Source organism: Cydia strobilella, chromosome 22 (assembly GCF_947568885.1).
Source record: "Cydia strobilella chromosome 22, ilCydStro3.1, whole genome shotgun sequence".
In the NCBI taxonomy this organism is placed as follows: domain Eukaryota; kingdom Metazoa; phylum Arthropoda; class Insecta; order Lepidoptera; family Tortricidae; genus Cydia; species Cydia strobilella.
In genome coordinates, this window is record NC_086062.1 from 5,002,182 (window position 1) to 5,028,478 (window position 26,297).

At 36.3% G+C, this 26,297-nt stretch overlaps 1 protein-coding gene and 1 non-coding gene across 5 annotated transcripts in view; one reads left to right on the forward strand and one right to left on the reverse strand.

The window, feature by feature from the left end:
- Nucleotides 1-26,297, reverse strand: part of LOC134751384 (latrophilin Cirl) — a 442,038-nt gene that overhangs the window by 25,959 nt on the left and 389,782 nt on the right. The gene's annotated exons all lie outside the window — the stretch shown is intronic.
- On the forward strand, nt 7,403-7,475 carry Trnad-auc (transfer RNA aspartic acid (anticodon AUC)). The gene has a single exon. It is a non-coding gene; the product is annotated as a tRNA-Asp (tRNA).

The following is a 26,297-nucleotide window of genomic DNA, read 5'->3' on the forward strand; positions in this document are numbered from 1 at the left end:
AAGTTCTTAAAAATAATAGGAAAGTAAATCGGTCTCTATTTATATACCTAAGCATAACATATTATTATATAAAGCTTTCTTTAACGAAAGACTTATTTTTCAAATCATATAAAATTAAACGAAAGTCACAAAAACATATCACAAAGTCACCCTGAGACGACTGAAGAATATAAACAAGTAAACAAAAATAGGATAATGTTGACAACATGATAAATTACTTTCTAGACATGGTTATTAATTTTAAGAATTCACTAGTACCATTAAGGTAAGTATAATAGTTGTTAATTAGCCCTTTTCTATACAATTATCCCTTCACGATTTGTGTATACATATACCTATAATAAGCAGTTGTGACACGAATCTTATCGATTTAAATTCGTTCATTAGGTATACCATAAGGTGAATTCGGGTTACAACTAACATTGTAAATCCATTTATTTACATACAAGATATATACAGTGGTATTACGTAAACGAAATTAATAACTAGCTTAAATCTTAAATAGGCCCTTGAGGCATTGTACCAAGGTTGCTGGCGGCATTTCCTCGCTGTATCGCAATGCTGATACGTCGTGCGAGGAAGCCGCCAGCTCTTCGGTCACCAGTTACGTCAACCAGACGCTTCGCGATTTCTGCAAACAACTTATGCGCTGGGACCCCATGGACCTAGTTTCAACTCCAAATGGAACAAAATATAACATTGTATAATTACGAAAAACTATGAATTTATGGGAGGTTTTCAGAATTACCGACGTACGGGGTTATTAGTTTGGGCGTCCGCTAGCTGGCGCGATTGCAAGGAGCGGGTGAGCGGGTAAACGAAAAATAGTATGACCGTTGCTAACTGGCGCGGACGCGTGCGACGGATTTTACCTACAATGGCAGTGGCACACGCGTGCGTGCGCCCGCTCCGTGCACCTGCGCCACCTAGCGGACGCCCTTATCCGACTAGCGAAAAGCTAAATACAAATGTGGATTTGATCGGTCTAAATAATTTAAGTATTCATATTTCTATGCCTTTAAAACCCGAGAGAAAGCGAGATAAATGGCTGACTTCACTGATACTAGCTTTTAAATATAGAATTATGATGATGATTAATCAACAGATTTGGTTAATTGAAATTGTTAGTCTAGTCAGTCCGAAAAAAAGAATTACAGCCGGTGGCATTAAACCGTCTATCAACATCATAATTTACTAATATTTGTTTGTAAATTCATTATTTATTTATTAAACGTTGATCAGTTTATTAAATTTGCGTGGTTCAAAAACCCCTACTCGACCCTTCATCGGCCGGTCAGTGTCAAAAGTGACGTTTATGGTTAAAAAACCGGCCAAGTGCGAGTCGGACTCGCGCACGAAGGGTTCCGTACCATTACGGAAAAAAAACAGCAAAAAAATCACGTTTGTTGTATGGGAGCCCCATTTAAATATTTATATTATTCTGTTTTTAGTATTTGTTGTTATAGCGGCAACCGGCAACAGAAATACATCTGTGAAAATTTCAACTGTCTAGCTATCACGGTTCATAAGATACAGCCTGGTGACAGACAGACAGACAGACAGACAGAGAGACAAACAGACAGACAGACAGACAGACGGACAGACGGACAGCGGAGTCTTAGTAATAGAGTCCCGTTTTTACCCTTTGGGTACGGAACCCTAAAAATGACACTTTTAACACTAACAGATCATTATCCATAACAAATCCATTTCATGACCTTTAATTATAATCAGAATACTCCTCCGGGTGTCAAACATTAGTACTTAATTAAATCATTCTGCAACTGAATTCTGGCTACAAAATTCAGTATATTATGTAAAACGGGAACAGCTAGGTCCAGCTTACCTATAATAACTATAAATCATTTAAATATACAGGAAATTAACTGATCGAAATACCTCCGGTGCACGCGAGAGTGCAGTTTGCACCGATATTAAAGATTGCATCGAAAATGTATTTTAAATCACTCGAAAACAACTCGCAGTTAATATTATATTTTATGTACTTGTATTTTACATAGCCTTTATATGAATGTATGTACAACTATGAGCATAAATATTTTATAAAAAACCGGCCAAGTGCGAGTCGGACTCGCGCACCGAGGGTTCCGTACTTTTTAGTATTTGCTGTTATAGCGGCAACAGAAATACATCATCTGTGAAAATTTCAACTGCCTAGCTATCACATAGATATAGATACAGCCTGCTGACAGACAGACAGCCGGATAGACGGACAGACGGACAGCGGAGTCTTAGTAATAGGGTCCCGTTTTTACCCTTTGGGTACGGAACCCTAAAAAATAGTCCTAAAACTAAATAAAAGTACAGTTGAACTCCAACAGCAAGGTGAAAATTGGTTTATGTTTTTAATAATGCGTCTAAAGGGGCCCACTGATTATCAGTCCGCCGGACGATATCAGCCTGTCAGTTGTTCGGAACTGTCAACTTTCTGTCCTAATTGAGAGGCTGATATCGTCCGGCGGACTGATAATCAGTGGGCCCCTTAACATGCGTAAATATAGAAACACAGCAAACTGCGGAATTTTCACTGCTGTTCGACGAAAACATTACGCATTCTAAATGCATCTCTGAAGAAATACAAAAGTGTGCGTGAAGTTGAACACCCTAATTCGTATTGGGCTAGTGTGGGGGCTAAGTCCAAACCCTCTTCCAAACCTTATGAGGATGCCAGTACTCAGCGGTGGGACTCAGATTAATTATGATGATCTTAGATTGCTATAATACTGAAGATGCCTCGAATAATCTGCTAATGTAAAAGGAAAAGTAAATAGACATCTTTTAGGTACGCATGCAAGACTGCATCGGCACTTACCATCAAGTGAGATTGCGGTCAAATGCTTGCCTTATTCTAATAAAAAAAGTGAAAAAACTCACTCTCCGGTGAGACACGAACTATGTTTTTCCAGGATTTTTCATTGCTATAAAACGTTTTAAATGTGTGAAATGATAAGCAGCGGGACAACGATACTACTCGATTTCCACCGGCATACCTATTTGAAGATAATTTAGTAGAGGTACTTTCTTCACGCTTGTAGCCGCCGTGGAGCTCTCGACGACAAATAAAAAGACTTCGGTTTGAAGTAAACTTATAATCTTGAATAGGTGCTACTTACTTTACAAGGTACAGTTGACGAAAACGGTTAAAGGGTGTAGAAGTGGTGGTTATAGTATGGAGGCTGATGCGAGAGTCATTAAGCGTAATTTGAATAGCAAAAAGGTAGTTTAAATTTAGGTGCCTCTAATTGGCCGCGATACAAGTTATGTGGAGCGCTCCTATTGGTGCTTTAAAAAAGCCTCCGCATACTAACCGAGCCCGACGGCTGCGTTTAGCTACTGCATTATACAAATAAAAGGTTGCGTTCGCAACAACGCTCTTGAAAAGCCAAATAAGCTCCTTGATTTCAATATCCTCTTTGAAATAGATATAAAAACTATATCTACAATCTACTAGTATTTTTAGTTTCCCTTGAAAAACGCCAGTCATGAGGGGAAAAGGTGTAATAATAAAAAATATATTTATGGAAGATGTCCAGCTAGTTATTATGAAGGGTAGAAAACAATTTACGAGGTGTTTCGCAAGGGGAGGGAGTAATGGATTTCTCGAGGAATATAAAAAGGTACGTTACAATGTGAAAAAGGAAAAGGCTTAGTGACCTGTGTATATGGAACCAAGGAATTTGGGTGTTTTTAGAAAGTCGTTTAGAAGCTACCGTTTAGGTATTTAAAAAAAATAGATACCTAATATACCTAAACAATTTTCACTATCAGACGTTATTTTTATAAAAAGGGAAAAGGCCCTGATTTCTGTTTTAGTTTTAAAGCTTTTTATGGATTGTTAGGATCGTCACAACACAGACTAAAATAAGCCTATTTTGAATGGAAAAGTACTTCTGAAAGTAAATACTTCTGGGTAAAAATAACTTTTTCTCTCTAAATAAGTTACACGTTTTCCTTTACAAACATCAAAACTTTTCAGCAAGTTTATGTACCTACTTACATAATAGTAAATATATATGCCTATTAATAACTCACAGCACTTATCGTTAATAAGCAATACATAAAGACAATTTAAAGCTTTTACAGAACACCACAAACCAGTTTACGCAGAAACCAAATTATTCCTATTCAATTTCGATTCTAAAATAATTACGCAATTAACTCGAAAGCTTAATAACTTCAAAGTTCTTTGATTATTAATGTATTTCATGAACATATAAGTGCCAGCCCTAAAACGTTCTTAATTGCGAATTTTAAATGGAATTGCTTAATAATCCAGCCCTAACCTAGCCTAAATCATCCTGTAATGAATTACACTGCCGCATAACGTAATTTGTACCTTAACCCCTGTGAAAAGAGCTCAAATTACGAATGACGGGGCAAATAAAATAGCTTCACATATCACAGAACCTCATTAGCAAATACATGTGACTGTCATTTGATACCAGACTACCGAATAGCATAGCGAATTATAACCTTAGCAAGCTCATATCAGGTACAATGCGTGTGATTAAATTTATACCCAAATACCTTAAATTAAGGTGTTATTTCCAACTGCAGCTAACAACTTAATTATAATATTGAAAGGTTATATTCACGTTTACATCCCTGAATTCGTGAAATTGTAAATATAGACAGAAAACGCTTGGTATAGAGTTGGATTTCGTTTAAATTGTTTGTAGTTATATCGGTTGGATGGTGATTTTAATTTTGACTGTCATTAAGTAGCGTTAGTAGCGGCCGCAGTAAGGATTATAGCAAATTTTATTACGCGAATCTAGGTTAGGTATCTGATTTCGATACATTAAAGTAGTTTTAGCATTAAAAATGTGACGTATTTATAGTGAAATAAGATTCAAAATTGAATATTAATTTGCTGATTGAGTGATGGAATGAAGATTAAGTAATATTTGATGCTCTTTGTAGGATTTTTGAATTATTTTATGGATTTTATTGAGAAATAATTGGCAGGCCGTCATAGTTCTAATTACACGTCAAAAGATTTAATCTTTGATCTCTTATTGGAACTAAAAGCAGCTCATGATTTTATTACTTAATAAAAACTATCTGGATCTATTCAAAAAGAATCAGTTTCGGAATAGACTTAATTCAATTACTTTTTAATTTGATTTGATTAGTTACTGGATCTTTTTGAAACAAAAATTATATTCGTTAGAAAATTATATGCATTTATACAAAAAAGTAATTGTAGAATCATGAACGAAAAGCGCTGGTGGCCTAGCGGTAAGAGCGTGCGACTTTCAATCCGGAGGTCGCGGGTTCAAACCCCGGCTCGTACCAATGAGTTTTTCGGAACTTATGTACGAAATATCATTTGATATTTACCAGTCGCTTTTTGGTGAAGGAAAACATCGTGAGGAAACCGGACTGATCCTAACAAGGCCTAGTTCCCCCTCTGGGTTTAAAGGTCAGATGGCAGTCGCTTTCGTAAAAACTAGTGCCTACGTCGATTCTTAGGATTAGTTGTCAAGCGGACCCCAGGCTCCCAGGAGCCGTGGTAAAATGCCGGCATAACGCGAGGAAGAAGTAGAATCATGAACGAAAACAGGCTTTAAGTGTGTTGGAATGCCAATATTAAATATATTGTTATACTTAATTAATACCACATATATCATATACACTAGTGTTTTATATCTAAGCTAGATAGAGAGTTTATATCTAAGTAGCTTGATACAAACTATCCCTTCCCCGGGCCTCAAACTGTCACCATACCGGATCTTAACCGGTTCAGCGATTTTAGCGTGAAGAGGTAACTGACAGACAGACTTACTTTCGCATTTATAATATTGATAATGAATGAAAGAATGAATGAATGAATAACCACGAGTCCCAGAGATGGAAAATGCGTCTTTACGGCGGTTTTACGACTCGGGATATGCCCACTTGACACTTAGGCATGTCGATAAAAGTTTAAGGTTTCCTTTTAATACCGTCGTAACGGAAATTTAGCAAGCAATCTTGAGCTAAAGGTCCTACCTAGTAGAGTTACGGCACCAATCATAAGACATCTAAGAAAAAATTTAGAGTATTTTTTATATTTATCTGTAAAATTCCTACCACTTTCCGCGTTAGAGCTCTTTCCCACTTAGGTATAGGTACGTCCAGTTTTTAGCGAGTACGGTTTTCTGCAGGATCTAATTTTCTGTAGTATGCGTGCAGTATCCCGCAAACAGAATATGCTCGCGTGAATGTTACTATGTTAGCATGTATACAACTAAAACGGAATCCTGCAGAAAACCGTACCCGCAAAAAACTGGACGTAACTGGGAAAGAGCTCTAAAAGTTGAATGTATTCGTAGTAACTCGTGGTTTATGATTTCGACGTCTACAATTCGTTTTAAAATAACAAATTAGCTCTAAACAACATAGTTTATGGAAAAAAATTGCCAGTGTTTAAAAACGGAAGTTTGTATTAAACCTACCGGGACCCTATTTACTAAGACTCCGCTGTCCGTCTGTCTGTCACCAGGCTGTATCTCATGAACCGTGATAGCTAGACAGTTGAAATTTTCACAGATGATGTATTTCTGTTGCCGCTATAAGAAGAAATACTAAAAAGTACGGAACCCTCGGTGGGCGAGTCCGACTCGCACTTGGCCGGTTTTTAATTTACAGGATTTGTGGTTTACGTCTTATTAAATATTGGTGCCACGTCTATTATAGGGGTGTTTTCTACTAATTAACGCATTTATTTTTGTGATGTACAAAAATATATATTTTTCACCTCAGCAGCTCGAACAAGCCTACTTTCGTCACTCCCTGGAGTGAGGAAAGTGCGACTTTCCTCACTCCAGGGAGTGAAACAATGTAGCTTTTTAATTTAGTGAAGGCCATGAACTTCATACTTTTATTACATTTTTTTTATGGTACGGTACGGTACGGTCCGGTCCGGTCCGGTCCCGTCCGGTCCGATCCGGTCCGGTCCGGTCCCGTCCCGTATCGTATCGTATCGTATCGTATCGTACATATTATAATACTTTTATTTTCTGTTTATTCTTTGTAATTCGAAATACATTTTAACCTTTAATATGTTCTCACTACTGAGGTGAAAAATTATGTGTGCAACACGAGAGCAAAGTTATTTTACATCTCGTGTTTTTGAGTCCCTCGCTACGCTCAAGATTCTACCTTAGAATCACTCGCTTCGCTCGTGATTCAATTATAGAATCTTTCGCTTTCTCGGGACTCAAAATAAACACTCGCAAGAAAAACCAACTTTCCTCTTTTGTTGCACAAATAACTATTATAAAACCAATATGACTTCAACTCCGGTGGCCGTTTAAGAAGTGTAACGCTCTTACGGTAGATGTCGCTAGGGTCCCCTAGACCCATATAGTGGGAAGATTTGCTGACTATGGATTAGGTCTTGGTGGCTCAGTTGGCAGAGCGCTGGAGTATCGATCCAGAGGCCGTGAGTTCAAGTCTCACCCAAGGCAGTAATTTTTCCACTTTTAAATTTATTCTAAGCTTAATAGCATCCATCGCAGACGTTTCTGCTTGTTAAAAATTAAAAATATATTTGTTCCCGAGCCGTTGACGTTATCTAAGGAACTGTATCGAAGAGAAATGAGAAAACTCCAAAGTCGAGTTATTTATTCGAAAGAAGAAAAATCTAATTTCAAGAAAGTAAGTGTCCTTATTTTACGTATCTACTTATGTATTTCGGGGTCAAATCTTGCAGGATAAATTAGACCCACTTCCAATTATTTGATGGAGCTGAAACTTCACAATCTTCACACATTATTATGTAGGTACCTACATACCGGGTGGCTAAAAAATAAGTGCATTCCCGTTGCCAGGGTTTTGGGATTATACTGAGGAACTTTTACTATGGGACCAACCACGAAATCGCGATTTTTTTTTTACCCTACCATAGAAAATGGACCAGCCAAAATGTATGAATCAGCCAAATTTTTATTCGCGATTTCGGGTTTGGTCCCGTAATAAAATTTACTTAGTATAATCTCAAAACCTCCCTGGCAACGGGAATTCACTTATTTTTTAGCCACCGTGTATTTAAGTTGGGTAACAATGGAATATTATAGCACCATCGAGCTGATCTGATGATGAACACATGAGGTGGTCATAGGCCAGGCGCCAGTGTTGGCCGAACGTTAATTGCAATTAACCATTAACCAGTACAAATTGAACCGTAAACAAGCAAAGCAAAACTAACTCGTAAAACCGAACAATTTTATCTTCCTGAAATAAAACGGACGTTTCCGGGAAAATACGTCCAAGTGATTTAATTATATGAATTTGCATATTTCCGGACAGACTGGAAAAAGTCCGGTAACCGGCCGTGTTGCTCTGATTTGTGGACCCTTTATAACGTTTTGTTTCAAAGGGATTATTTGAATTTTTAATCACATTTTTGTGACAGGGATTATTTTATTTTTAATACGTTTTGGCGTTATTCATAAACGCGTTACTGGTCTGAATTAGCTATAAATCGTTTGTCTTTATCTGTCATTTTGACTTATGTATTTGTAAGAAAGGGATAAAACATAATTTAACTAAATCAGGCCCGTATTTTTATAAGGGGGTTTGTTTTTACCCCCCGATGCAAAAAAGGGGTGTTATATGTTTGACGCCAATGTCTGTCTGTCTGTGGCATCCTAGATCTCAATCGATGGGACCGATTTCGATGCGTTTTTTATTACGTGAAAGCGAGTTTTCTTGCGATGGTTCTTAGCCATGTTTAATCAAAATCGATCCAGCAGTTTGAAGAGTATCAGATCTTTTCCAAAATGATGTAAGCCATTTTTGGCATAAAATTGATTTTTTTTGGCATAATACGTAGGGGGGTTTTGATTTTTGAAGTGGAAACTTCTTTAGGCGCGTTGGGCATTTTTGATAAGGGAAAATCACAAAAGATATCTAAGCACAATAACGCACAGATTATTGTACAATTTGCTGATCGAAATATAATCCACTTACAACAAATTATCCGTAAACGCCGCAAAACTTTAACCTTCGCTTTAATCCCAATAATGGCTGTTACAATTATTACTGCTAATCTGATGCGATTTTAAGGAAACTTTAACCCAGTTTCCATAATATGTTTATACAGGCTACAGGGTGGCAAAATGTATGAAACAGCCAAATTTTTTTCGCGATTTCGTGGTTGATCACATAGTAAAAGGTGCTCAGTATAATCCCAAAACCTCCCTGGCAACGGGAATGCACTTATTTTTTAGCCACCGTGTATATTATTATATAACATTCGGAAAGAATGACCTAGGTTTCACTCACGTATTTTTAGTCACTCGCGCGACATGTTTCGTAAGTATACGTGAGTGAAACCGCTAAGTTAGTTAAGTTAATATGTCTCACGATAGTTTAAATTCGATTAATGACCTAGGTATCAGTATCAGTGTATTATTTAATGCAATCAGGCGTTACTTTGCAGAATTCCATATAAATTAAAAAATATCACTGTAATCCTGATCATGTTCTCCTGTGTGGTATCCAGCAACTCCTGATGATGCCTCGTAGAGAGACGGAATACGTGTCAAGTTTAGTAGTTTTGATTTTAACATTAATTGCACGCAAAAAATCAAGTAAGTGTTAGCATTGATTGACTAGCGCGTTATTATTTCGCTGATTAGCCGTTTTATTGTTGTTTTCATAGGGAATTGTTATATTCTAAAATGCAGGTATACTAATATGTGACACGTTTGTATTTCATTGGCTACGGTGTCTGCTAGTCATTGGGTGGCTCGTAGGTACGCCTGTTAAGAAAATCTATATATGACACCATCATAATAATTGAAAAGAGTCCTAAGACACCTCTAAAGGTAAATCTAAAAAAACTTTCGGTTTTCGTAAACATGGGTCATGTTTCGTTTTTGTAATCAGTTTTTAAATAAATTCGGTTTAACTTTGCAGAAAATTCATCAGCTTCAACAAGCATGGACTTCTTTTCTGTATTGCATCGCAGTCGCGTAAACGTATTCCAGCCATTCCTTCTAAGAAAATGTAGTGATATCATTCATTCGAAGAGTCAATGGCTCCTCCGAGAGCGGAGGCAAGTTTGCTTTATTCTCAAGACATCAACAATTCGAAATTTAAAAGCAAACCACAGGGCAGTAAATTCAGCGGGCAGTAGCGTTGAGCCGTATTGGCACAGTGGAATCTACTCGGACAGCAAAACCCGAACTTCATAATAAAATATATTACTTAAAATAAAATAATACGCAGTTTGGACCACATTTTATAATTGGATCATTCCACAAGCCTAAAAGTGTCAATGACGGACGCACTGTTGTATATTCATACAAAAATATATATCTAAATAATTATTATTATATTCGATATGCGAATGAAAAGATAACCAAAAATCAGCGTTTCGAGTAAATAATCCGGCATTTTACGGCATTCTCCGACATTTGTTTACCCCAGCAGAAAATATTTTGACGGGATATGATGCATACGAGTAAAGTAAAATGTATAATGTAAATAAGTTGGTTCCGATGCCATGTGAAACGCTAAAACGCACGGTATAAAACGTTCTACGAGTGGCTCTTGAACTATGAGAAATATTCTAAGCACGCACAGAATATAGAATAAAGTCGTTGAGTAATAAGTAAGCTAAAACTGCTCACTCCATATATCATTTTCCTGACTTATTAAATAATAAGTTGTATGGCAGGTATGGTAAATCGTATTATTAATAGGTTTAAAACTCGCTGAAAAGTGAAGTTTAAATCTTAATACTTACAATTAAGTTTTCGCAAAGCTCACTTAAAATGTACTCAATTATAAATGGGTTTTTATCTGTGTATGGATTGAGGACTCCAAGCTTGCTTATTTCTTTATGCTTACTTACTACGGTGACGCAACGATCCCAAGTGAGTCCTGGCCTCCGACATCAGATCACGCCATGCCTCTCGGTCTTGCGATAGCTCTCGCTAGTCGCCATGGCCGAGGTCGAGCAGGTCATGGGCAACCGTCGTTCCAGCGGTACCTAGGGCGTCCAACCGGGCGTCTCCCATTTGGTTGTCCCAAGTACGCTTTCTTCACGGCCTCTCCCATTCTCTCTAAGTGTCCACACAACTGAAGCCTAGCCGCTTTGGTCTCTCATATAATGCTATTGCTCTATGCTATGCTATTGCTTTTAATATGTTTACTGTGTTACTGGTCGATCCTAAACTGAACGAGTTTACAGCTGGTTTTACGAGTTCCAGAATCGCCTTGGATTTGGTCTAGAATTTTCTAGAAATTTCCGAAAGGAAAGGTGATTTGTTAAAATGGCGCCAAAATTAGATTTTGGGTAAATAAATTGGTACCTACAGTGGTGTAATGGTTAAGAGGAAAGTGCAATCAGAGATATATGATTTATATGTTGCAACATTTTAAGATTATCGAAATTAAACTATCGTGAGACATATTACAAAATATTTAGATCAGTACGGCAAAGCCATTAAAAACAATAGTGAGTGAAACCGTACTGATCTAAATATTTTAAGATTATGTTATTTCATTTTAGTTATGAAAGGTACTTTCAATTTACATACATTGAAAAAAAAATGGGTTTGCCGCACGCTGCTTTTACAGTTGTTTATATACAGGATGTTTCTGACCATGGGGCTTTAAATTCAGGGCTCGATTCTTCTCGCTAAATTGAGCTACTTTTCTTATGGGACCAACCCCAAAATCGCGAAAAAAATGTCTTTTCCATACATTTTGGCTGATCAGATGTCGACGTTTTTTATGGAGCCAATATTTTTTTAATAAAAGTAGCTTAGTTTAGCGAGTAGAATCGAGCCCTAAATTTAAAACCCCATGGCCAGAGACGTACTGTAATTACTGTATATAATAAATATGTAGAAAAGAGGCCAAATAAATATATGTGACATTTTAGGCAAAAAGGTCCACTTTGTCAGTTGTCAATTACATTTCAGATTGATTTTTATGGAAATTAGAGCCATAATAACTCTAATAGCCGACAGCCGAAAATATTTAAGGAGCACTGGGATAGCTTGGAATGCGGGGTAATATTGAACATTGCAAATAACAAGCAATAGCAAAAATACACAAGATGCCTTGGTAAGCGTTGCAGTAGCATAAGTGTTGCCAGAGTATGAGGTGCTTCTGGTTTAGAAGATATTAGCGATTTTCAAAATTACCCAGCTCTCGAAGTTACCCCAGTGCACCTTACTATTTGTCAAATCAATTTATTACCCAACATATAAACAGCTACATAAAAAAATGCGACTAATAGGTGCTGAAATAATAAATGAAAAGACGACATAATGGCTACCATGACGTCACAATTCAATAACAGCCAGACGGCCATTTTTATTCATAACAGCACTGTCACGTCTCAAACCCGCCATTACACCGCCATAATTGTCTCTTATGAAAAATAACTGACAACTGGACACTTGAGCTTAATTCACTCTATATACTTATTCAAACCCATTGAAAACCCACCCTTAATGCCATTGCATTATCGCACAATGTCCTTTGACGGGACGTAATCATTAACAGCAAAACATACAAGCGAATATAACGCGTATAGTTTCAAAAATAAAGTACAAAATTATGTAACGCGCGTTCAAGTGCATTTCTCGCGTACATAGTTGCGAATCGGGGGTGCACGAAAGAGCACCCAGGGGCGTTTTTTTACCAGTTTTTGGACGATATATGCACCCCCAGTCACGTATCGTATGAAGTAGCTTCCTGTTAAAACGGTTTCATTTTTCTTTCCGTTCGTTTGTGTAAAAAGGATGTGTTGTTTTGATTGATCACAAACAAAGGGAAAGTGTAAAATGTATTTGTTATATAAAAAAGAATATTTTTATAATCAAAATGCATGATTCGTAACAGATTAGATAAAGATTGCTCCCTCTGTTATAAGCGAATGCATAAAGATCTCTCGATAAAATTTGATCTCGAAAACGCCATATTCTTATGTTCTTTAGGCGCCCACACGTCGAAACTTAGATTTAAAGTACCTACAATGGAATGGGTGACCTTTTTAGGATTCCGTACTCAAAGGGTAAAAACGGGACCCTATTATCTAAGACTCCGCTGTCCGTCTGTCTGTCACCAGGCTGTATCTCATGAACCGTGACAGCTAGACAATTGAAATTTTCACAGATGATGTATGTCTGTTGCCGCTATAACAACAAATACTAAAAACAGAATAAAATAAATTTTTAAGCGGGGCTACCATACAACAAACGTGATTTTTGCTGTTTTTTGCGTAATGGTACGGAACCCTAAGGTGCGCGAGTCCGACTCGCACTTGTCCGGTTTTTTTAAGGAGGATATAATTCCTCACTTTAATATAATTGTTCTTCGGAATGCTATGATAAACATTTTAAGGTCGATATAAGCACAAAATTAATAAACGTTGAATGCAAAAAAATATATAAAAAATATAAACTTTTTCAGTTTAATACTAGGTACATAACAAAATATTTTAAAAATTGGTACTCGTTACTATGAAACAATTTAACTAAGCTATTTCCTAGGAATAAGAAAATGTCCAGGGAGATAAAAATCGCTTACTATCTACAAAATATATTCAGCAGACTTCAGTAGGTTAGGTACTAGCGCGGCAGGATGTTTGCCAAGGCAATGCGGAGCGATGCATTTATATACATCTATTTTGCTATTCAAGAATGCTGGAGACGAAAAATTGTATCGATATACATAATATATAGTGCCCGCTTACTACGATTACGTTTAATACAATTGCCCGCGTAACAACACTGTAAGAATAGGGTATTTTCGTGACAATCACCCAAAAATCCCAAACAAAATCATTATCATACGGTTTTCAACATTCGGAATTACTCGAGTACACCTTAGGTATCATTTGCCTGAATACGCCACGTCACGATTTTGTAGCGCAATATTCTGGTTTCTTTGGATTCTCATCCCAAACTACCTATACCTTAATTTGGTACAAAATATAACAAAAAATATCGCTTCGGCTGTGGAATGAGCTTCCCTGCCGAGGTTTTCCCGAGGGGCTACAGTATGGGGTTCTTCAAAAAAGGAGTGTACAAATTTTTAAAGGATCGGCAACGCTCATGTAATTTCTCTGGTGTTGCAGGCGTCCATAGGCTACGGTGACTGCTTATCATCAGGCGGGCCGTATGCTTGATTGCTACCGACGCGGTATAAAAAAAATCCACCAACCTCCATGACAATATATCAAACTGAAACGTCAGAAAAACATTTAAATCGTAACATTTCACCCAAAAGGTCCACCTGCTACCTCGGAAAGGGTGTAAAATTTTGTGTGCACTGTTCATATATCACTGGCAACACTGGGGCTTATTTATGGCAACACTTGAAGATCCCGCAAAAACCTTTAACACTTAAAAAATAATTCAGCACTAGCTGTATAGAGTGGGGTGGGGTTTGGTGCAAGATTTAAGCGAGGCGCGTGTAGATACAATAGATACATAGCGCATTTTATAGTTTTTATGGTTTTATTTTATTTAGTGGCATTTTATTTGCATTAGTTTGTGACCACTTGCCTGAAATAAAGATTTTTCATTTAGGCTAGGCTAGGCTTAGCCTAGACGACAGTAGTTTATAGAAAATGCCAATCGAGACTTAAATAATGTACGGAAATAGAGTGAGACCAAGATAAGTCTACTTATTTTGATAGCACACGCTCTGTACAAGTGTTATTTTAAACGTCAAACTTCTATGAAATTATGACGTATAAATAACACTTGCACTGCGTGTGCTATTAAAATCGTTGCAGACTTATCTTGGTCTCACTCTAGTCACGAGATCTTTTGTAGCATCTGTCATCCCGATACCTACATTTTTTCTATTCGTTTGACGTTTGTTTGTCATCCTGACTGGGCCCCCAGGACTTATTATGGGTATAATAGTAGATCTAGGAAGCAACTATACATCGTTTACTATACGTAAACAATAAATATGTGGTTGTATAAATATATTAAAACAAAAGTTGTCTTTTCATTGGACAATACTTATAGCTTGTGTTTTAGAAAGATTTTAGACAGGTTCACAGAAGAGACGTGAACATAATTGCTATGTATGATGACCTAAGTAATAATTTTATTATAGGTAGTAACAAAATTCATATATTTTGTTAAAATGTTATTAATTAAATATAATATGTGTCGTTTTCAATCAAAAGGTACACACACCACACAACACACCACCACACACACACACACAAATTTTTGTTGGCCATGGTTGGTTGGTTATTCGTATAAAGATACAATCCAATTTCGTCCTTATGTTAAGCGACAATGTGGTACCTTTTGATTGAAAACGTCACATATTGTCTTCGGTAACCGCGATAGTTATACTCATGAAATAAAACTATGAAAACGGATTATAAATGACGGATGTATTATATTTAAATTCAATATACGCGATATAATCCGTTTTCATAGTTTTATTTCATGTTATTAAATATGTTAATCTGTAATGAATGATGTAAAACTTAAAATGTAAGGTAGGTAAAAGTTATACCTACCTCAAACAAGCTTAAATCCTATCCCTCACACCACCCCATCTTATATCACAAATTGTATAACCGGACGCGAGCCCTCCGGCCCTTCTCGATTGAGGAAAAAATCTTATTTGACAACCCTGGCAATTCGCACCCCGCGGGCCCACGGCAGGGTCGGAGAGAGGAGGGGGGAGTGAATCAAGCTGCAGTTTAGGGTTGCCTACGTGGAGAGAATACTTATAGAGTGCATGGATGATTTGATAAGCAGGAAATCGGTATAGAACTGAAGACTATTAAAGTAAGGATGCTTATACGCCTCCCTTTTATGATGACGATGATATGACATGACATGATGATGATGACATGGGATGATTTTTCATTGTGTGTTTTGTTAAACTGGGAATTTTCAAAGCGGTGTTTTTATCCTTTTTAGTAAAATATTTTGAAAAAAAAAAAAAAAAAAAGAGTGATTAGGTATTTTTTATTATTAAAGTAGCTTAATCTCCACCCACTTTGACGTGACAAAGTGTAACAATGCCAATATAAACTTCTTTTTCGTTGGTAGTTGTTGGTATGTAGTTGCTTTTTTAGTAAAGTGATAGCTGGACTTTACAAGTAGCCAAGACAAGATGGATTGCTGGGTGTTGACTAAAGAATACCTAGTTAAACGTTTAATTCTTTATTAGTTGCACTCCACACTTTTATGTTAGTCCACTGCATAATAAGCTATCAAAATTACACTTCAAACAACATTAATAAGAAAAAACAAAAAAATATATATTCTCGAGTCGATTTCGCCATTTTGAAGTTTAACCGGAAATATCCATTTGGCGTTCACCTACCCCCTTTATATTCATAAAACTTTACGGGCCTGATTTAGTTAAATTATGTTTTATCCCTATCTTTCAAATACATAAGCCAAAATGACAGATAAAGACAAACGATTCATAGCTAATTCAGGCCAGTAACGTGTTTATGAATAACGCCATAAAGTCTGTGCAGAATTAGCTTGGCCTACCAGTATTTAACAAATTAAAGTATTTCGTTGTTCCACGGTACTTGTTGAGTGTTAACTTGCAAAAAGACGACCAAGTGCAAAGGCATTTGGAAGCCGAACAAAGGCTTGGTGACCACGCGTGAGCCGAGGTGGGCTCGGATTACACCTACTTGTCCTTTTGCGTATACTGGTACAGCCAGCGACGAATGTGAACTGACGCTGCGTCTTACGTAAGCGTTAACAACTCGCGAACGCGAAGCGAAGCGGCGCGGCGGGCCCACGGCGTTAGCGTTAGCAACGATATCACCTACGTAGGACACTTCTATAAAAGGATTGATTCACCCCGCGCCGCATCGCTTCGCTTCGCGTTCGCGTGTTGTTTCGCCTACGTAGTATTACGCTTCGTTAAACATCGTAAAGGTAGTTACAATCGTGGTGGCCGGCACCCTACCCTATTGTAATGGCAGAAAGAAGCGAGTGCTAACTGGGCTCTGAATCTTGCAATCTGTGCTGATTACAAGTACATAGTCACATTGAGTTACAGTAGAAATCATTGAGGCCAAGTGCGAATAAGTCTAATAGTGAAGTTCGGATGTCAACTTCGTTGTTGTTGCTGCCGCTGTATCTGTCAATTTCCTTGATAATATGATTGATGGAATGAATGTCTTAATCGCAGCAGTAATGCGGCGGCGAACGCCACTACGCAACAGTAACGCAGCTCCAAATGACATCCGAATGTCATTGCCACATCCGATTGTCTTCCAGGCTGTGTCTGCGACCAAAAATATAACATTTGGTCACGCACGATATATACACGTAATATAAGAGAGATACAGACGAACGTGTCTTGCTATTTCACTCAGTCTCGGTACAAAAAGTACTGAGGTTGACTGAAGTAGCATGACAAATACGAACGTTTCCGAGAAAATACGATGGAAAACAGTTATAAACTAAATCTGTAACGGGATTCAAATTTTAGAAATTTAAATTTCATTGTTAAGTGTAAATAATGTGTAAAAACCGTTCGTTTATCAGTATGTATATAGGCATCGCTGGAAAAAAAACTTGTGAAATACGTTGAAAAATATTTCAGAGAATCATTATCTTATCGCGTTGTGTCATCAACAAGACTATGATATATTAAATTATTTTAAAACGGGTTACTCACGTATTATTATGTCGAGTAGCTCGACATGTTTCGATCCAATTTATGAGGATCCTCTTCACGGAGCAACGACACGTCACGTATTCGACTTAACTTAATATGTTTGAGGCTCACGGGAGTTTAATAGTCAATAACACTACGATACTTTGTTACTTAAACATTCATTACTTTAAACTTTGTCCCGTGAATGTACTAAGTGCATGCTTACACGAAATAAAAGACGAGCGAAGGGTTAAAACAGTCGTGTTGTACGGGTTAGCGTGTTTGCGGATGTGGGTTCAGGTCCACAAAAGAGTGCAAGTGATATACGTTAAGGTCATTGCATGTGCAAAAAGTTTTCTTCGATACTCGGATGTAGGACAGACATTTTGCATAACTTTTTAGGACCATTGCATTACATCTTAGTAAAATATGTATGTAATAAGTATTGACATAGAACTAACTGTAAGATAAATCCCAATTTACTTGGTTGAATCCACAGTCGCGGTGTCTGTGACACTGAGTTTAAAAGCCTTTACAAAAAGCTCGACGAAGTCACCACACATGTCAAATTTTACTTAGTAAACTTCTACTTTCTTCTTCTTAGTGGGAGAGGTAGAAACGGGAGTTGGAAGGGGCAGACCTCGGCTGACTTTCTCTGGTCAGATCGGGGAAATCCTGAAGAAAAGCCAGGTCAAGAGCACCCTAAACCGGCGAGGGAGTATGAGGAATGTTATGAAAGTAGAAAAGTTAGTGGAAATCCTGGTCTTTGCCTACCCCTTCGGGAAATAGGCGTGATTATATGTATGTACGTACGTAAACTTCTTCGATTCCGTGGTTAGAACTAAAATGGTTTGTTATAAATAGTTTACCTGTGGTTTTCCTATACCCTATACCCATAGAACTTGAAGCATGTATCGAATATTCGCGCCGCGCCATATCGAATGTCTCGCAAGCCAATACCGGAGGTAAGCGACACCGGAACGTTGCGGTCGCCGTATCGGCTGCAGCTCCGTGGGATTGTGGGTTCATGTCTGACCCTGGATTATAATTCTATGAAACCTAGGCGACTGTATATATAAACTGTATTGTGGAAATATCAAGACAAAGAAAATTAAGTAAATAGACAAAAATACTAGAACCAATGAAAACCAATGAGCTTACTATCTACACAAAGATAACAAATGAAATACGTAGGCTAAATGTAATTTTTCGCATTAGCAGAATCTAATTTTGATACTTAATCATATTTAATTAAATAGAAAACTAATATATATCTGCGAGTTAAAAATGCCTAGAAAATTCTGTTAAAAAAGTATTTTTAAAAGACAAAATTCCTTCATTCCCATTTTAAAAGCGTAAAAGATAAACAGGCCAAATTTATTGAGGAAAAACAGCACCGCAATTTGGCAAGAAACTCCAAAGTAATTAATAATCTTTAACTAATTAATTTAGAACTGTAATTAGGCCTATCTAATTCAATATAGTGTTTAATTAATTATATTAGCCACATGAAAATAACTTGGAGAATTTACGATTACGGGAAATTTTCGTGAAAAATTCTGCCTGGGAACATTTTAGCACCGCGCTTGTGGTTTGCAATATTCGTTATGAGTAATTATGATATTTAAGGGTTTTATAATTTTATTAGACTTCGAAAAAGGAGAAAAAATATAAAATTCAGATGTAGATAGTTCCTATTGCTTATTTTACGGTACTCATTGAAATAATTGATCTAGGAATTTAGATTTTTAGAGCTAGACATGACAATGCTTTTTGGGGTTCCGTACCAAAAAAACTAAATTATCCTTATGGTGCGACTCCGTCAATCTGACGCGACGGTCTGTCATCTGGCTACTTTTAAAATTAACTTTTTATTTTCCGGTGTTCAAACGATATAAATAATGATTAGAAAAAAAAAAAAAACATGCAAAGAGCTAATTAAGAACATGTAAAAAGGTAAAGAGGCGTAATAGAGATCTCTCTCTAGGCGGATGCTATGCCAGCGGACCGAATTCCAATTAGTTGGTTACGAGTATTATATAATATCTATATTGCAACATACATTAGGAACTCCGTAAGCGCGATGTAGGAGATGTACGGCGCTTCATAGAAGATTGCGCTGATTGTAAGAAAGTAGCTCTACTAATGCCATCTGTTATATCTTGTGGCACGACGTTGACAGGGGAGACGTAACACACAACATTGCGTATCTACAAAGTAGTAGGAGGGCCATATTATATACTGGTTAATTCTGACTTTTATTCTTTTAGTAGTTGGAATAATACAGTAACACAGTTATTAAAGCTAACTGGAACAGCCGTAAATAACCTAAGTTATAAATTTCAACCAAATTATCATACATCAGGTCCTATTTTAATTTTAAATTGCATGGTTTTTTTGAGGCATAATTTGAAAAGTACTTAATTGAGGCGTGTTTTAGAGTTTAATAACTGGGTAAAGTTATAAACAGAGGTGTAAATTTGAGGATTTTTTGAATGTTAAATGTCGGATTTAGGTATAGTAGTAGTAGTAATAATCACTTTAAATAAATAATAATGAATAATCACTTTATTGTACACAAAACAGGTTTAGGTACATAAAATTTACAGAAATAGAGGTGCAAAGGCGAACTTATCCCTATAAGGGATCTCTTCCAGCTAACCTTCGAGTAGATGAAGGGAGAATAATATAGTCTAAGTGTGTAATCTTAAAAGTACTTATAAAAAGTCTACACAGCAGGATTGAGCTTATTTAATGGTCAATTCTTCAATTACAATCATATTTATTACAAAAGTGTCTAACGATGCACAAAAAAATCCTTAATAGGATCTCCAAAACAATGGAGAAAAAAATAATATTTTAAACACAAACGCAGGTAACAAATTACTTTCTTTCACCTCGATTAAATGATTATTGCGTCCAAACCAATTTATGTGAAACCCTCGCTTGCTTGTGTTCCTATATAAAGCCAGGTTTAACAAATCGGCCGGTTCTTGTAGCAAATATCATTTATACTCGTAATGGCGGCGACGGCCATGGTTGTTTGAGAAAAAAAACGCGGGAAATTGCGTGTGTTGAAAAAAGTGATAAGTTTCGACTCGCTAGGGTCCTGTTTGTGTGATATTGGCAGGTCTATGAATTTACATGCAGATATCAAAATATAAGTAAAAATTGTTAATATTTTATTGTTAATAATATTCATAAATGTTTACTTTTCCTTAAAATGCCAAAAAAATTGTTAACAGGTGGGACAGTTATAGGTACTTGCGAAATATAATTTACGTCGATCTTTCGAATAATTGCGGCTGTTATAAAATATGGCGATTTAGGGATACCTAGTTGAATTTATATTTCGTGTTGACAGTTGTATACGACAGAAAAAAAATACAGACACTTTATAATTTGGAGAGCCAATACCGACAGAAAAAGGTGATATAATATTAAAGAAAAATGCCTATTACTTACGTAAGATTAAAATGTCATACGTCCAAAAAAGTGACCTTGTCTTGTTAGTTATCTAGTTTTTAGGGTTTCGTACCCAAAGGGTAAAAACGGGACCCTATTACTAAGACTCCGCTGTCCGTCTGTCCGTCTGTCACCAGGCTGTATCTCATGAACCGTGATAGCTAGACAGTTGAAATTTTCACAGATGATGTATTTCTGTTGCCGCTATAACAACAAATACTAAAAAGTACGGAACCGACTCGCACTTGGCCGGTTTTTTTTCTAACTTTTCCCTAATGACAAAATTTTGTAGTACAGACAGAACCCAACGTAACAAGCCCAAAAAATCCGATCTCTACTTTTCATTCCGTTTTCCCTAATTACGCCCGGCACAGTGGGCAGTAAATATCTATGGCGGGAGATTACCGCCTTTTGACGTCTTGAACTGCGTGGAACGGAACGCCGCGAACCATAGACTTTGGTTATCTTTTTAAATGTAAAATGAGTTTTGATTGTTAATGAAAGGTTTGGGGAAAAATAACGGTCTCATGTTTTTGCGATCATCATTGAAATAATAGAAAGATAAATGCTATTTATCTTCATTTAAATGTACTTATTCAAGAATAAAAAAAGTTGTTTCATAATATGAGTTCTTAAGTGGCAGTGGGCGGGCCAGTGCTCGCATTACCGATAGCCGGTGGGGCAGAAAGGTTCTCGTGGCGACCATGTACCGGAAGACGCAGCGTGGGAAGGCCCCAGACTAGATGGACCGACGATCTGGTTAAAGTCGCGGGAAACCGTTGGTTGAGGGCAGCGAATGACCGTTCGTTGTGGAGATCCTTTGTCCAGCAGTGGACGTCTTTCGGCTGAGATGATGATGATGAATATGAGTTCAACGTGAAGCCGAAGAATTACGGTAGTTGTTCAGTATTTTCGCGAAACCGTTACCTTTGTCCAAATATGAATGAATAGCGTTAATTAATGTTTTGCCATTTTGATGGAATAAATGAAACATAAAATACCCATAACGATGAACCTTTTTAGAAAGTACGAGTACGCAATACACGGTCGTCGTGAACGCTGCTCGCACTATTAGTGCTTGAGAAAGGAGACCTAGGCTCTCCGAAACATGTCGCGCGAGTGACTACAACAAGTGAGTCTAAACCGTAAAATGATTTAATGTTAGTATGTCTCACAACAGTTTAAATTCGATTACTTTTGAGAAAGTAATAATTAATATAATTTATATATTAACGCGTGTAAACTCAACGTATTTTATACTTTTGTTAAACAAGTTGATTCAACTATAAGTTAGCTTCATGGTAAAGTTGAGCAGTTTATTGTTATAACGACAATTTCATTTTGCCACAGCAACGGTACGCGACATTGGTCCGTCGCGCCGAATGACATCCAACAGTTTGAAACTTTGCCGAGTGTAGCCATAGTTTTACTGGGAAATAAAGTTATCGCTGGAAAGAACACTGACACGGTTCAAACTGATAAATTAGGCAACGACAAGGTCATTTATAAAGCTTAAAAATTATAAACCTAAACTGGTAAAACTGATCGAAATTAATTGAATTAAAAATAGAATAACGTCACACAAAAGCGGCATGGCTAACTAGGGTAAGTATACATTAAATTATGTAAAAATGTTTTCAATGATGTCAATATTCAGAAAGGAAAATAAAAACTTCGTTTTCACCACACCAGCTGGTCTCTTGATTGTTCAAAAACTGATGTTGCATTTTATTCACATGTGAGGCAAATTAATCAAATGCAAATTTTGAGTTGTTTTCTTATGTTTGCTGGTAGAATTGACTTTTAAATGATGATTTTGAGTGATAAATATTTAAGAACATTCATTTTTAATTCGATTTGCTTTGATTTTGTTTGATATTTTATAGTTAGTATTTTTCTTGTGTTGGTGTAGTGAGAAATTTTGTGTTTCACTCGGTGACAAAATGTGTTTAACCATCGCGCCTTGAAACCCTTTGCAACACTCAAGATTCCATTTTTCGAACCACTCGCTAAGCTCGAGGTTAAATTTTGGAATCTTTCGCTTGCTCGGGTATTAAGAGGTACAAGAGACTAAACAGCAACTTTGGGCTAAGTATAACAAATAACTATTGTATGGAGAAGCGGTTGGTCGTCCATTTTCTCGTGTAGCTTAAAAACGGATCGCAGATGGACTGTTTAACTTAAAAAACCGTTAACAGTAACGTATCCAATTTGAAAGTAGATCAGCTAACCAACTCGGTCCAATTGAGAACCTTGGCGTAGCTAACTTCGGAGATGTTCAGTAATCGAATTTGCCGAGCTAGTAGAAAGGAAACGGAACAACTCCAGATCGGTTACTGAACGTTGCAAACCAAAAATCGAACGTGTGGTTTGATTTATGGACGATTAGAAAAAAGGGCCTTTTTTTGTCGATTTTATTTTTTTGACAGATTTTGATAACAATTGGTAGGTTTAAAAAGCTCCTTATTCTGGTCGGAAGAAACACGAAATCCAAATTTGGGACGAAAAAATTTATGAAAATTCCATACGTTTTCCGTAACTCGGTGGAAGATTTTGTAGGACATACCGTGAAAGTTTTCCGTAACTCGGTGGAGGATTTTGTAGGACATAAAGAGAAATTGCGTTTATGTTGTACATAATAAGGAACTCTATCTATCCACCAAATTTAATCAAATCTGAGAAAAATTAAAAAATAGCAACAAAATAAAAAATGACCCAAAAGTGGGTTGCTATTATAAGATCGCATTCATTGTGATTATTATTTTATTAAAGGTCAATGTGTTTTTAAGTTCGCCTTTTGTACGATGTATTTTCTTTTGTGCAATTAATACAATATACAATGTACGTACGTCGCTCAGACATAGTATGTGTATGTGTACGAGAGTTGAAAGCTACGAAAGAGCTTCTCTAAGACGGTCTACCCTTAATAGACGGTCTTCTCCACATTGACCTTCATACGATTTTGATTGTAATCGTATTTTTAATTAATTTAAATTAACTGTCTGTTATGCTTCCTATAGAGCATAAACAAATGTCACACTCGGTTACTGTTCATGTACAAAGTAAATATAGCCGGTCAAACAAGTAGAAAAAGGCGCAAAATTCAAATTTTCTATGGGATTGAGAAAATTAAAACCGCTCTTTTCTACTAACGGAAATTGGTTGACAGAGTACCTATATCTTTTTTATAAAAAAAAATACTAGTAGGTATAGGTAATAATATAAAGTATGCTAATGTTTGAAATTATGTGTAGACAATATTACGCAATATTTTAAAAAAGAAAATGTAAAAACACGAAAGTCAATCAAAATTATCGTAATATGTTTTATTAATGAATCCATTTTATAAGTAAACTGGCAACACTAATTATAGAAGTCAAATCCCTCGCGTCTCGGAGTTTATTGCTACTTTATTACCTACTTAATTCCTGAAATAAAACTCATTTATTAAGTATCAGAATATTTATAGAAGAATATATACTTCTCGTTACTAATATGACAATGGAGAGGTTTTATTAAAATTAATTTTAAATTTCTAATTCAGCGTTCCCAAGTGACTTGACACTCCTATTAATAATAAATTTAATGTAGAATTGGTACGAATGTCACTCAGAGCGACAATTAAAAACTAAGTTTGTTACTAAAGCGAACTGTCATTCAATTTTAATTGATTAAAATTGAGCAGGTATTTCATCAAATATATATATATTTTTTTTTTCATTTATGGTATCAACATTGACACCATTCCTAAGTAAAAATTGTAGTAAAATAGAGGAATTTCGTATTCATTACTATATTAAACAGTACATTTCATATTATTTAATTTATTTTGGGCCTCTGTTGAGTGCGACCTGGAACCATTACAGAATTAACCATTAAATAAATATTTTTGATTTTTGACTTCCGCACACATAATAGCAGGGCGGCGGAACATTATAGTTGCTATATTGCTTGCATTATAACAACTATAATTGCAGTTTAATGTAACAGAAAATTATAATGTTTTCAACTTGATGCATTTTTTTGTATTTTTTGATATATATGGTTAATTATTTTTAAAGATTATATTTACAGTCATTTAGTATAAAATTTGCAATAATCCATTCAGTCATTTTCAATTTAGAGCAGTTCAAAGTCAACTGTGGATTGAGAAATTTATGAACGTTTTCTAATAATTTGTTAGACCAAGCAGTGAAAATGTTGCAGTATGTTATATATGTGTGATCTATATCACAAAGCCCTTTCATTTGTTATCTGACATGTTATGTCTAAAAGAAAAAAGTTAAAAATGTTGTACTGCCGACTTGACGTCACAGCAATTACCCCCACCACTTTCGCGCTTGTCATCTCATATATTTGTGTTCAGCCATATCCGAGATGACATGAGCGAAAATCAATTACTAGAAGACTTCGAGAAAAGGCTAGGCCACTATAAGAAAGGTTACTAAAAATCGTTGTTTGGGAAAAATAAACCGAACTAATTTTACTTTGACATAAGAGACTTGTCAAATTACTCAATATCTACCGTCGTCATTACCGCTGGCCTCAATATGTCCGTTATTATAACTACAGGATGCTTTCGGGGTCGTGGAGCAACACAACAAGACATTACACCGAATTTAAAGATGAGCCTAATGATGTTGCTAGAGTCTAGCTAATGAAAGCTGAACCTTGAAAAACAAACAATTTCAAAAAATCTGTACAAGGCGGCTCTTTGATTGCAAGGATTGCATATTTTTTATACTTTTTATGATTTCTAAAATATGAAAATTATAAAAAGTATAAAAGTTGTGTAATCCTTATAATCAAAGAGCCGCCTGATACAGTTTTTTTTTAATTTGCCGCGTTTTTTCAGGTTCAGCTTTCATAAGTCAGACTCTAATTATTGTTTATCACCAATAATGATGATTATTTTTCAGATGACAAGTCGAAAAAAACATTTTTGCATACAACTTGGTCACCCTACTCAATTGTCGCTTTCCATAGGTACAATCGGGAACATTCGCTGTTTAAACGTTTCAACGTCCTGCAGGCGGTCAAGCGATAGCATTTTTTTTAGGATACCCACCCTGTATACAATAATAAATTGAGACTGGTCTATTATCTTATTCATGTCTGACGTCAATTCCGTTTTTAGGCTATTCATTACAACAGCATCCTGGCCATGTATGCTGACAGGTTAGATGGGG